Source organism: Neomonachus schauinslandi, chromosome 7, assembly GCF_002201575.2.
Source record: "Neomonachus schauinslandi chromosome 7, ASM220157v2, whole genome shotgun sequence".
NCBI classification, from domain to species: Eukaryota; Metazoa; Chordata; class Mammalia; order Carnivora; family Phocidae; genus Neomonachus; species Neomonachus schauinslandi.
In genome coordinates, this window is record NC_058409.1 from 146130962 (window position 1) to 146144873 (window position 13912).

Below are 13912 nucleotides of genomic sequence, written 5' to 3' on the forward strand. Positions count from 1 at the left end.
GTTGCATTTCAGCCCCCAGCCTCTTCCTTATTAAAGACATATACCTTCCAACAAACTGGAAATTCCCTGTGCATATATTCAAGTTTATGCTTATAAAAATACCAATAGGATCACGTAATACACACGGTTCAACATTTCCTTTTTTTTTTTTTACTGACGGTATCTCTGGAGACCACCCCTTATCAGCATGTGTAGGGCTCCCTCCGGCTAGCGGGCAGCGCCCCGTCCCCAGGACCAGCTCTTTCTCAGTTCAGTGGCCTTTGGGCCCTCGTCTCTTTGCTCTCGCCACAGTGCCCCAGGATGCACCATTGTTCAGGATCAACAGCATCTGAGGCTGTCCTTTGAGATTAATTTCTTGAAGGGGAATTACATGTGATATACATTTTGATAATTACTGCCAGATTCCTATCCAAAGAGGGGCCCCAAGAGCTCTTCCAGAATCGAGCTTGGAAGCCCTGAGCCCAGGCTGGCCTCCGTGTTGCTGAGCTCAGGCCCCTCTGTTGAAGCAGGCCAACCACTAACACTAAAATTTTCTGGGTGTCCTTCCAGCGATCGTGTATGCACGCTGGGACCATAGGCATGCTTACTCTCTTAGTTCTCCCAAATAGTCGTGAAAATTTCCCCAAACTGGGACTTGCTCTGGGGGTCCCCGAGAGCCCTGGGAGCGCTTGGGGGAGAGCGAGGGCTGCAGCTAGCCGGGGTAAACAGAGACATGTACCACCTCTCGCCTGCCAGACACCGGAGCCCAGATTCCTGCCACCCAGCGCAGCAGGTGTGCCGGGAAGGAGGACGGAGAGGCTGACCAAGGCTGCCCTGGACTCCGTGGGGCTCAGAGCGGTGGTTAGAACAAGGTGAAGGACGGCTCTGTGTGCACTTGGCTGGCTCATGCCAAGGTCAGGTGGAGGCGAGTGCCAATACTTGCGTTTCTGCTTTCAAATAGTTTCACTCTTGGCGAATGGAAAGGAATAAAGTTTGCATCCCCATCCACGACCATATACCCAAGGTTTCACAAAATAATACCTGCTTTGGCCATACATGTGAACCTTGACCTGTCCTGACCTGTCCCTGTCCTCCCCCCCACCTCCTGGAAGTGATGGTGATCCACTAAACTGGGGACACAGCCCACCGAGGGCTGCTACCTGCTGGTGGGAAGTAACCCTGAGCTCCCATGGTTCTCTTGGGATCAAAGGAGCCGTGTTGATCTAAGTGGCCAGATCTCACAGCTCTGTTATCATTTCTCTGTCCTTACCCGTGTCCACCCCCACCGGCTGGCCATCCTCCAGCCAGCTGGCCTTGGAATGACCCATGGCTGCCGTGGCTCGGGCCATCTAGCGCGTGCTCGTCAGGCTGTGGTGAAGCCTGGGCTGCAGGGTCACCCAGAAACACGCCTGTGCTCGTGGTCTCGCCACAGCGGAGGGGCCCCTGGGACCAAGGAGCCAGGAGAGGTCCTGGTTTCTTACAGTGGGAGCGAAGCAGCAGTGCTCTGTAACCTCCCCCTGGGAAAGGGAAAACTGCCCTATCTGACCAGACGGCCGCCTGCCTCTGGAGATGTCCTCTGAGGGGGCAGGCCCGTGGCCTTCTCGGGCCCCAGTCCACGCCCACTGCACACAGCTCCGACCCCAGGCTGGGGGCTGCGGCGGGTGCAGCGCCCGGGACCCCTCACTCAGACGGAAGAGACGGAGGTCCAGGCGGACTTGGCAAGAAGAGCTCTGGGGTGGGTGCAGAAAGCTTGTCTCTCAAGATGGCACAAAGAGGTATTTTTAAAATCCACCCAGAGGTGAGCGATTCCAGCAGCAAGACAGGAGGGCAAGAGAGCGGGGTGCAGAGGGAGGGAGGGGGGCAGGCTGCTCCCAGGCCCAGGCCAGGGCCTTATCAGAGGCAAGATCCTGCACTTTCGTTCCCAGTTTTCTGTGGTGCGGGAAGCATCGGACATGCTTCCGCCGGCCTGGCAGGACCAAGCTTCTCAGCTCCGTGGCTCCCTCGCGGCGTGGGCCGTATTAATGACCTTATCTGAGATGCTTTGAGGTTCCTCTCTTAGCCACTCCGACTACTTGTCTTATCCAAAGCACCCCCTATCAGTCCCTTAAATGTTTGTTTGGTTTCGATTGTAGAGCAAATATTAGATTTGTATTTCTCCTTGGCTTCCAGTATCAGTGACCCCGGTGTGGATTACCCTGCCACCTTTATCTCCCACCCAAACACGGACTCGTTGCCTGGTTGCTGTCTTAGCAGCCGGGGTTATCACGTTAGAGATAGTCACCCCTGCCGGAATCCTGCAAAGCCATGATTGCTTCTCAACTCGGTATCTTTGATAGGCCGGGGTCTCTTTATTTTTGAAGGAATCCATTCTCAAGACTTTGGAGGTAAAAGTCCAACTTATTGGCACCTAGAGCTGGAAGAGACCTGGGCCTTCAGGTCGCACCGTGAATGATTGCTGAGATCCTTCTGCTGAGTAGCATTGACGTCCACATGCGGCCTTTCTGTGAAGGCCAAGGGAAGGGACCTGGTCCCTCCTCAGGCCGCCCCCTCCTTCCACCTCCAGATGCTGGATTGTCAGAACCTTCTCTTATGTAGTGAGCAAAGTGTGTTTGCCTGCAGCTTTCCTCTGTTGGTTTTAATTTTGCTCTCTGAGGAACAAGTTATCTCATGTCTACTGCTAGTTCCAATATAATATATTTTGGGGTCTTCTCATTAACTTTTCATTTGAATGAACTATCTACCTACCTACCTACCTGTCTATCTCTATCTCCATGTCTGGCAGATATACCCTAAGATGACCCTCAGTGAGTCGCCCTCTTGTGTAATCCCCTCCCCCTTGAGTGTAGGTGGAACCTTGGAGTCCTAACCAATAGAATATAACCAAAGAGAGGGCATGTCCCTCCCAAGACCACGTTATGCTATCTAAGACTCCGTCTCCCTTCCACTGGCCTAGAAGATGCAAACAGCCATGTGGCAAACTGCCCATAGACCTGAGGTGGCCTCTAGTGATGGCCTGTAGGAAGTCAGGCCCTCAGTCATAGCGCTCAAGCAGATGGATGCTGGAGCTGGAGCCCTTGGCCAGGGTGGCATAAACACAACACGTTCAGAGGTAGGAGACCTGAGTGATGACCGGTGTTCATGTCATCCATCGGAGTGCACAAGCTGTAGCAATCGACCCTCCATGAGCTCACATGGAAGGCAAGGACCTGTGAATTTTTTCCCTTCATGGGTGGGGTGGGGGTCCCTCTGCACACAAGGCCTGTTTCTGCATCACAGCAGCTGTGGTCTTGATGAAGAAGAGGGCTGGAGGAGGCTTTGGAAGACCTCCCCGCCCTTCCTCTGCTCTGCTCTCTGGTGCAGGAGTCTGGCCCTCCACACAGCATTGTTCCACATCCCTTGCTGGTGGAGCGAGCCATTGCTCCTGTGGAGGTTGAATGACCATGCTCCAACCCCCAGAACCAGGGAATGCTAGTCTCATGGCAAATGAGACTTTGCAGATGGGATTAAGTTAAGTATCTTGAGCTGGGGAGACTATCTGGATGATCTAGAGAGGCCCAGAATAACAATACGTGTCCTTGTGGGGAAAAGAGAGGCAGGAGATCAGAGGAGGAGGCGGGCAAGTGACAATGGAAGGAAGAGGTTGGGTTGATAGGAGGGAGGGGGCCATGAACCAGGGAATGTGGGGAGCCCCAGAAGCAGAAAAGGGCGGAAAGTGATGCTCCCCTAGCACCTCCAGAAGGACTGCTCCCCACCCTCCCCGCCCGCCCCTGCAACTCCTTGACTGTAGCCCAGTGAGACTGATTGCAAAATTCTGGCCTCCAGCACTGTAAGAACATAGATTTGTGGTGTTTTCTTACTGCAGCCACAGGAAAGGAAGACAACCACCCTTTCTGCCTGTGGCCATGGGGCTGACCATGCCCCTCTGGGGAGGCGGAGCTCTCTCTCTCATCCATGTCGGGCCAGCACGTGACTTGCCTCATCCCACAAAGTGGGGCAGAGGGGATGTGGGGCTCTTGCAGGGCCCAGCAAAGCCCCACGTGGTGGTCCTTGGCCAGCTGTTGCTACCCTTGTCCGCCGTGAGGACAGCACACCTGCTCTTCAGCTCAGACCCAGGAATGATGGCCAGGTGAGGCGGAGCAGAATGAGAAACAGCCCTTCCTTGTTAGCCTCAGAGATAGATTGTCCCTGCACACAGCTTGGCTCCTGGCCTGGGTTGGCCCACGGTCGACATTGGCAGGAAGGTTGCACCAGCCAGGGAGTCTCTCTTCTGCTGTCAGCTCCGGGAAGTGTCCCTGGACCCTCTCTCCTCTCTTGGGCTCCAGGAGGTATCTCTGGCAGCCGCTGAGTATTGGCTGTGGTTCCAGCTTTCCCCATGCAGCCCCTCCTGAGGACCCAGCTCCTACAGATGGCCTGGCCTCTGGGCTCTGCTAACACCTACCTCTTTCTCTTTCTGGCACCCCTCCAGCCCTGGGGGAGGGTTCTCCTGCTTTGGCCAACCCTCATGGTTTGGTTTTCCATCTCTTCTAACATCTTTGTAACCAGTTTTCCATATTAAATGCTGTCTCTTGAACTGTCTGGTATGGTGCTTGTTTTTTCTGGCTAGATAGAGCTGGAATATCTGGTGAGCGAATTAAAAAGAAAAGAGAAAGACTGGCAGCTATGGACAAAGGACACAGGATCCAGCATGTAGATGCGTTTTGGTGGTGGCAGGGAATATAAGGAATGCATGGAATCTCCAACCAAGGAACTGCGATTGACAAATGCTTCATTCTTGCAAATGGTGCTAAAATCCCTACTCTCTTCCTTAAGCAAACATTCGTGCACACACAAACACGCATGCGCATAAGTCTAAGGAGCCTTCAACTGCGCTTACTTGGGAACCGTTATGAGGAAGCTTTAATCTAGAGATTCTGGACTGAAGCATGGACGAAGAGCAAAAACTGCATGGTTGCAAAAAATGGCTGCAATGATCCCTCCCTGTCTGCAATGTGACTTCAACGCTCTTCCATCAAGAGGTTGCAGTCTGTATTTCTGCTCCTGAATCTGGGCTGATCTCATGACTTGCTTTGACCAACAGAAGGTGACAGAGGTGATGCTCTGCCAAGCGTAGGCTTCACGGGCCTGCCTGTGCTTCTGCTCTCTTCTGAGAACCCTGCGCAGTTGCCATTGCGAACAGCTCAGGGCTCGTGTGCTGGAGGATCAGAGACCTCATGGAGCAGACCGAGATAGCCAGCTGAGGCCATCCGGGACCGGCCAGCCCCCAGCTCACCCGGCAACTGAGCTCAGATCCATGAGCGAGCCCCACTGATCCAAGCCAGATGTCACCGAGGAAGACTTCTTAAGCTGGCCTCGGGTCCCCATGAGCACAAACACTGTACTATATTCTGAGAGGAAATTAAATGTAATCGTAGATAGCCTGAGCCCAGTCCTGTGGGCACTTCCAGTTATACTGGGGAGAGGCTCACAGGCCACAGATGGACACAGCTTTCAGTGTGTCGGACCATTGTGGCTGGGCAGGAGTGGGGCATGGGCAACTGCTCAGTGTCTTCAGACCTTTTCACCAAAGCATCTCTTCATATCAGAGAAGGACTCTGGCCCAGATTCATAGTCTGGAAGCAGGGATAAAAGACCTGCTTCAGCAGATTAAAAACAAAACCAAAACAAACCAAAACAAAACATTTCTTGCCTCATTTAAAAAATATGAATACTCTATAGCTTATTAGGCTTGCATTTGCTATAAATAAGAGAAGTTACAGTTTATTTGCATTGAGCAAAATTGTTGGCATGGAAAGCACTCCGTGTTTATCCTGATGCTTTTTGTCTCTTTGGTGCACTCATTGCCCCTGGTTGAAAAGCATGGTGGCAGGGCGGGGTGGGGGCGTGTCGAATCATGGAAGAATTGGCTGCTAAGATTTTAAACCCGGGTACCAGTTGGTTCTTGGACCCAGGTCTGCATTTTTAGCAATGCCTGAAGGCGAAGTAGGCAAAGCACCCGGAGTAGTAGGAGCAAAATATTAGGAGGAGGAGGAGCAAAGTAGGCAAAGCACCATTAATAGGTGCTTAATATGCATTAGTTCATTCCCCTCTGCTGGGAAGAAAATAAGAGCTTTGGCTGAGAATGAGGTGAACAGGGTACATTAGGAAGCAATGACCTCGCATCTAACAGTTGTCCCGAGTGGCTCTGGAGGGGGTGCAGGCTGGCCCTCAGCTGTTCTCCTTCTCTTACGAGGAAAGCAGTTTGGCAGGAATGTCGGCCACATCTTCATCCTGCTTCTGCTCTGGGGTCGGCTGTGCCCTGCCCTTCTTGCTCCTCCACAGTCTCTGCCTTGGAGCGCAAGCCGCTCCAACCTGGCGGGGTTTCGTTCTCCTGGTGGTGAGTCAACTTGGGACCCATGCACAAATTGCAGAAACTTTCCAGTCTTTAACTGTGAGTTTTAGAATTTCAGGCTTTTTGGCAACTGTGTTTCTAGAGCTCTCATGGCTTGTTGATGATGCTGGCTTCTGTACCAAGCTGTGCAAGTGTCATGGGGAGGGACTCTCGATGATGATGTTAGTCTAATCAGGTGATACTGGGGAAGCCCCTCTTTCCTTGCTGTTCCAGGAACCAAAAGGAATAGCAGAGGCTTGGAGAAGAGAAGAGCTTGCCTCTGAGGTGTGATTGGCAGAATAATGGCGCAGCAAAGATGTCCACATCCTAATCCCTGGAACCTACGGATATGTTAGGTTAGTGATGAATGGGAATCAGGGGTGCAGATGGAATTAAGGTGCTAGTTGGCTGGCTTTAACATAGGGAGTTAGCCTGGATTATCTGGATGGGTCCAATGCAATCACAAGAGTTTAAAAGTGGAAGGGGGACAGAAGAAGAAAGTTGGAGGGAGGCGTTGAGTATAGAGGAGACAAGACACAGAGATGCAGTGTTGCTGTCATTGAAGATGGAGGAAGGGGCCATGAGCCAAGGAATGCGGGCAGCCTGGAGAAGCTGGGGAAGGCCAGGAGATGGATTCTGCTCTAGAGCCTCCAGACAGGAATGCATCCTGCTCTCACCTTGAGTTTCACCCAGTGAGACCTTTTCTGGAGTTCTAACCAATAGCACCTGAAGATAAATTTGTGTTGTTGAAACTGCTAAGATTGTAGTAAGTTGCAGTTGCCTGGAAGAGTCTCCCTCACCTGAGGTCATTCATTTCCCACCAGCCAGGACCATCTTGGCTTCCACAGAGGGGTGGGATCTTATTCTAGTGGTACCCTCGAACTCATACAGAGCAGCAGGATCCATCCCTTTCTAGACCCTTTCTAGAACTTTCCATCGGTGAGCGCCCTCCAGGACAGCCATGGGGCAAGAAGGAAGGAAGGGGAGGGCTTCAGCTAGAGGGCAGCAGGAGGGCCCTGCCCTTGCAGGAGCTGGGCCTGGGGCTGAGCTGTGCTTCTGGGTAGCAGGGACAGCCCTCTCTAGGAACAGCCCAGCAGGAAGCAGCATGCGAGACCCTCCAGGCACCTGAAGTGCGGGCCCACCTGCTCGCCCCGCAGAGAGCAGCCACGGGCAAGGGGTCTCCCACAGAGGGGCTCTGCACCTCACTTGCCTCCCCAGCCAATGTCACACAATAGGGACCCAGGAAACATCCCTTGGAATGGGACAGACTCCTAGCTCCAGGTCATCTATAAGGGGGAGCCATAACAGAAGCTTCTTGAAAGCTTCTGGAATATGCCATGGAGTAAGAGATTGGGAAGCTGCTTCTCTCTTGCTGTGTCATACATTTGTGGGGTATTAGAATTTCCGTGGGTGAGGATCAGTGCCCATTTTCTCCCTAATGCATTTCATTTCAAACTCCAGAGACCTGTGTGCAGAAGCCCCTTCAGGGAACGGAAGGCTTGCTTAGCAGAATTAGCCTCCATTTGAGGCTTCTCGAAGGCAGGGCGTTCCGTCTCTCACGTCTGTGGTCCCCGGGGGAGTGGGGACCCTCCTGGCTCCCCATCACTTCTTCCCTACATCTTCTCGTCCTCCAAGTCTGTAGCCCCTCCCAGCAGGTGTCCCCTGGCCCCCATGCCTGACCTGCGGGCCTCTCCCCATTCCCACCTGTGTTCCCTCCATGTGCTCTCCCGTCCCCATTTTATGTCATTGGGCTCCTTGAGGATAAGCCATGGAATGCCTGCTCTCAGTTCTGTGACCTACTTACTGCTCTAGCTATTGCCCCCCAGCCCACCTGGACCACATCCCCCGGGGCCATGCTCTGGGCCTGTCCTCTCCACAATGCCCTGGCCTCCAAAATCTCCATGCAGACTGTCCCCTCTGATGCCTTCCTCCACCTGCCCAGTGCCCTGGTGTTCCCTCACTGTGGTGCCTGCCTACCCTTTTGGAGGCTTCCTTCTGATTCATTCATCCAACCATGTGTCTGCTCTGCTGCTCCCCATCCCTGCACCCCTTCTTGTGCCACTGGACTCCGTGGTTCTCCCCAGGAGCACTCCTCTTAAGCACTCTCAATTCTCTTGCCCTCTTCCCTCTGTTTTGTGATGCAGTCAGAAACATCGCAGCCCTGATTAAACCCATCCATCTGCCCCCCGGGGTCCAGGCATCCCAGGAGAAGGTCGCACCACCGGCCAACACCCTCTCTGGAGATTCCTGCCCGCCAGGCTCAGAAGAGCCCCCATGCCGCTGTGGTCTGCTGCCTTGTCCTGGCCTGCACCCCCTCTCCAGGGGTCTTTCCATGGGCTCAGCCACTCTGCCTTGTTTTTTTTTCTGGGGGTGCTCAGGCATTAGGTCTCACTTTTTCTTTCTTTTTCCGCTTCATTGGAGTATTACTTTCCTGTGCCTGCTGTGACAAATGACCACACAGGGAGGGGCTTAAAACAACCGAAATTTATTGGCTCACAGTTCTGGAGCCCAGAAGTCTGCCATGAGGGTGAGGGTGATTGACAGCCCGCTTATGAGCATTTGTGCTTGGATGTGTTTACTGAGCCTGGGTATGGCTGCAGTGAGGGCTCCCTGGTATTTATCAACTGATGCCTATCCGTAGTTCTTCTAAAATGAGGCACAGACAGAACAAGAGCAACAATGACCCCCTACAGCAGGTCTACTTTGCCTCTTTATCAGAAGGTTTCAGATCCTGTGTCTTTCCCACCTCCCCTTTCCTGCCCTCAGCCAGTGGCTGATGTGATTTTAGGGTTCCAGCCATAAAAAGAAAATTCTTTAATTTAGAGATGACTGTCCAGGCCCCAGGCATATTGCTTTTACAGTACAATATTGCTTTTGGGGGTGGCAGGTAATATTGTCAGAATCATCCTGGGACCAAAAATGAAGGTCAATGAAATGCACCGTCTTATTAAACAGTTCACTAATTGCATACTATTCCACTTTTATTAGCTGCCCCGTTTGACGAGGGTAGTGATTTTGAAGCTACAGAAAGAGGCAATATCCCCTATATACTTGCATAATGTAGGAGAAAAAAAGGTCATGGGTTTTCCTAGCATTTTTGACGAATCTGACAAGTATGTGCAGATTCCAGGTAAGTGATTCCAGACTGGTTTGTTCCCTTGCACGCTTTGTTTTTCTGTTGTTTTAACATGACTGTGTACTACTTCCTGTCTTTCGCAACCTGTTGTACGTTAATGGCCAGTTGATAATAGGATTCCCAAACACGAATGCAAGACAGATACAGCCACGAGCTAGCCGGAGGGTGTGTTTCGCTGCTGTGCACCTCTCTCTGATGGCACATGTTTAACATCAGGCCCGTCCCGTCTCAGAGCTGGTGTGCACCGCTCGCTGGCCTGCCAGTGGGGACAGCCAGGCGTGCCCCCGCCTTCCAGGGTGTGAGGAGGCGTGGTATCCAGTGTGGGACCCTCACAGGGCACCAGGGTGAGGCTGAGCTCTGGGTGTGGGGCCCTTTGGGCCACGTTCCAACCTCCTTCTCTGTGGGTACAGTACCATGCGGTTTCTCACGGGGACACGTGCTTCTGGAGATAAAAGTGAAGCAGGAAACGTGTGTTAGGGATCCGGGCCCCTCTGCTGACCACCCACCCACCTGCTCTTGCCGCAGCTTTGGCTAAGCCACATTAGAAGCTGGAGCGGGGTTTCTGTTCCGGGCTGGAGCCATGGAAGCGGCTTTCCCGCGCCTGGGGGGCCGCTCTGAGGCCTCTGCTGCTTGGGTGGAGGGTGTCTATGAGCTAGTGGTAGGAAGGTCAGGGGCCTCTGGCCAGGATGGCAGCATTGCTGGTGCAGAAGGTCATCCCCAAGGGAAGATCAGGCCGCTGTGGAATTACAACGTTAGTCAGCAGGAAAATGGGATTCAGAGCGGTTTAAGGTGGAAATCACCACAGGGGTTTCACACCACAGCCCTCCTGTTATAGACTGGAAGGCCGGCCTGAGAAGAAACAGCTCGGGGGGCACAGAGCTGGGCCCGGAATCCAGGCGTCCGGGTCCCAGCCCTGGGGTTTCCCACCACACTGTCGGTCTCTCTTTCCTGGGAGAGAGAGACAGGTTCCTCAGTCAGGGTCTCACGGCCACCACCCCCACCCCAGGCTCTTGGTGGGTGGATTCGGGGTGGGGGTGGTGGGGAGTGTCGATGATCCTAAGGAAGTAGTGACAGCGTCAGGTGGAACATCGGCTGTCATCTGAGGCTTCGTGCCCTGAGCAGGCCGAGCCACACCCCCCTGCCACCGTGCCCGCGGGCAGCACCCCGAAGCTGGGGTTCCTACTCTGGGGCTCCAGCCCCGGCTTCCTGCCCGCCAGCCTGGCGATCGGCCATAGCCCTCGTCTGCCTTTGCCCCCTGTGGCCTGCCAAGCACTGAGGCTGTTATGGGTCGAATTTGTCCCCCAAATGGGGGACCATGTTGAAGTCCTGGTCCCTGGTGAATGTGACCTTATTTGGATAGAAGGTCTTTGCAGATGCCATCAGGTTCAGATGAAGCGATCGTAGAGGAGGGTGGTGCTCCACCCACAAGCGGTGTCCTTCTAAAAAGAGGAAACACGGGGACGAGCACGGCAGGAAGAGGATGTGAAGTCATGCAGGGAGACTGTCACACGACGCCAGAGGCAGAGATTGGAGCGACGTGTCTACAAACCGAGGAACGCCCAGAGGCATGGGACAGAGGCTCCCCTGGAGCCTCAGACAGAGCAGGGCCATTGCCACCGCCTTGATGTCAGACTCTGGCCTCCAGAACTTGAGAGAAGACACTTCTGCTGTGTTTGGCTGCCCAGTTGGTGCCCGTTTGTCACAGCAGCCCCAGGGACTCGTACGGCATCCCCCGCACTGAGCACCTCTGTGTCCGCCATCTGGCCACACACTGCCACCTCCTGCCCGCCTCCCTGTACCTGTACCTCTCCCAAGCCCTCTCCCCACCCCTCCCAGATCCGTCCTCCTCGCGCTGCCAGAGCCGCTCGCCAAAGCACACCTGGGGTCCTGTCCCCTCTGCTCAGCAGTCCTCGGACGCCCCAGCACCGCAGTGCAGTCGACAAGGTGCAGTGTGGCCACCCGCCCTCTGTGAGCCTCCTCTCACCCAGGCCTCCGTGTCTCTGTCAGCTGTCCCACACCACTCAGTCCGCAGGTCCACTCTGTTTCCATGCCAGGGAGCTGCTCCCTCCTTGCCATGTTGCACACCTCTGCCCGAGCTTAGACGCCCCAGCGGGCTGCCTTCTTGCTCTGCACCATGTTCCTGTCTCCACGCTGACGGCAGAGGGAACGGCGCCTCCTGTCCCCACCCGCCCGCCCTCCGCTGAGGTGTCTGAGCCCAGGTCACGGGTGGCTCCCCAGGCCATAGCTCTCAGTAAGCGTTTGTGCTAGAGGTCTGGTTAGGCTTGCTGCACAACCACAAGTCAGGAGAACCGGGGAGAAGGTTCAGTCTGCATGAGCTTTGCTCATCTTGGAACACTGGATTTTTGATGAGTTTCATAAAACTAAATCAGTGACCTTTAGGTTTAAGCTTTTTTTTTTTTAAACTATGCTGATTATAACTCAAGGGAGAAATAAATCGGTGCTACACACTTGTGCTGAGCTGAGAAACTTTCACACAAAAATGCTAAAGGCAACCTCCCTGGCATCCCATCATTCACTAAAAAGCCCAGTGAAATGGTATTGAAACTCATATTGAGAAGCTTAGGAATTCAAAGAAATAAACTTAATTGTAATAGTCACATCTCCATTAGAATCAGATCAGTTTCATTGAAAACTACCGAAAATATACCTTAGTATTAATGTAGATTCCACATTATCTTATTTACAGAGATGCGGTTCATATTCTGGGTAGAACAGCTCCTCAGCATGTGTTTTGAGATGCTTTTTCTAGCTTGAGAGGGGACATGTGCTAGACTTAGGAAACTGAGCATATTATATTCCTTGGACATTAGGGGGTGTTATTCTCAGTCTAATTTCCCTATTTTCAGGAGCTTATTTTTCTAGAGTCTGAATGCAGCATTGAAAGCCAGGGCCTATCTTCTGATGGTGTAGGAGAAGGCTAGGAGTTGGTTCATTTGTCCACTTGTTCATTCATTTGGCAAGCAGTAATAACAAACACAGTGCAGATATGCAGCCAGCTTCAAGCAAGGACCTGGCTCCATGTCTATGGAATGACTCAGCATGATCAGGTTAAGAGACACATTCAGGAACAGCTGTTCTCCACCGCTGTGCACTGGTCTTGACATCACTCCAAACTGGAGCGGGAAAAGCAAACTTGGGTGTCCAGTGGGGATAGAGCCTCTTGGTCGGCGCTGATGGGTGTGGTGAGGTGAGTGACTCTGGACTGCAGCTGTGCACAAGCCCTGCTCTCTGAGAGTTCAATGGGAATACAGAGGCAGGACACAGAGTGGTGGAGCAAAAGAACGTTGGAAGAGTTTTGTGCAGCATTTTGTGGTATGACATCAGAGGTGCTGCCTAATTTATTGAAACTAAATTCTACAATGCAAAGATAAAGACTATAGAAAGAAACTCTTTCATTTCACAGATGGGTAAGTGAGGTTATTGTTAGTTTTAGGTTCAATTTAGTTGGAAAGTTTATTATGGAGTGTCTCTCCATCTACCCATTCATCCACTCACCTTCCCACCTATCCATCCATTCATCCATCCATCCATCCATCCATCCATCCATCCATCCATCCATCCATTCACTCACCTTCCCATCCACCCGTGCATCCATCCACGATCCATCCATCCATCCATCCATCCATCCATCCATCCATCCATCTATCCACTCACCTTCCCACCTATCCATCCATCTATCCATCAATTCATCCATCCCCATCCATCCATCCATCCATCCGTCCATCCATTCATCCATTCATCCATCCAACCACTCACCTTCCCACCTATCCATCCATCCATCCATCCATCATCTACTTTCATACTTCCTGGAAAATAAACAAAAACATTTAAAAGGTTTGCATGTATCTTTTGTGGTTTCTGAAGTAAAAACAAACAAAACAAAACCTTAGGGAAACAGCATGTCACCTGACCGAACTAGCAGCTTCTGTTCAGAAAGCCAAAATATTTTAAGTGCTTGGGTGGCAGTTTGTTTCTTCATGTATAGGCTAGCTCTTTTTGTTTCTCATCTCCAGGGACTTCACATATTCTTCAGGAGTATCATTTTGGCTATAATTGATACAATTTAACATGTATGCTGTTCTGAGTTGCTAATAGATCTACAAAGACATGGTCTCTCCTGTGGATTTGCAAATTGAATAAATGGTCAAAACCAAAAGCATTAAAAATATTCAAAGATGAAAAAAATTCAAAGATGCCTGTAAGACCAGCCAGTATCAGATGATTCCAACCTTGTCCTCACTGATTCATCATCATACCCTCTGTCTTGTGCCACTTTAGAGCATGAAATTCGGAATCCTTCCAGCTACAGGCCACCTTGAACTCCATACTGGTTTCAGTGTATCACATGTAGATACACACAGTGTAGGACCCAGGGTTCCTGGTTGGTTGCCACATCCACTATCCTCAGA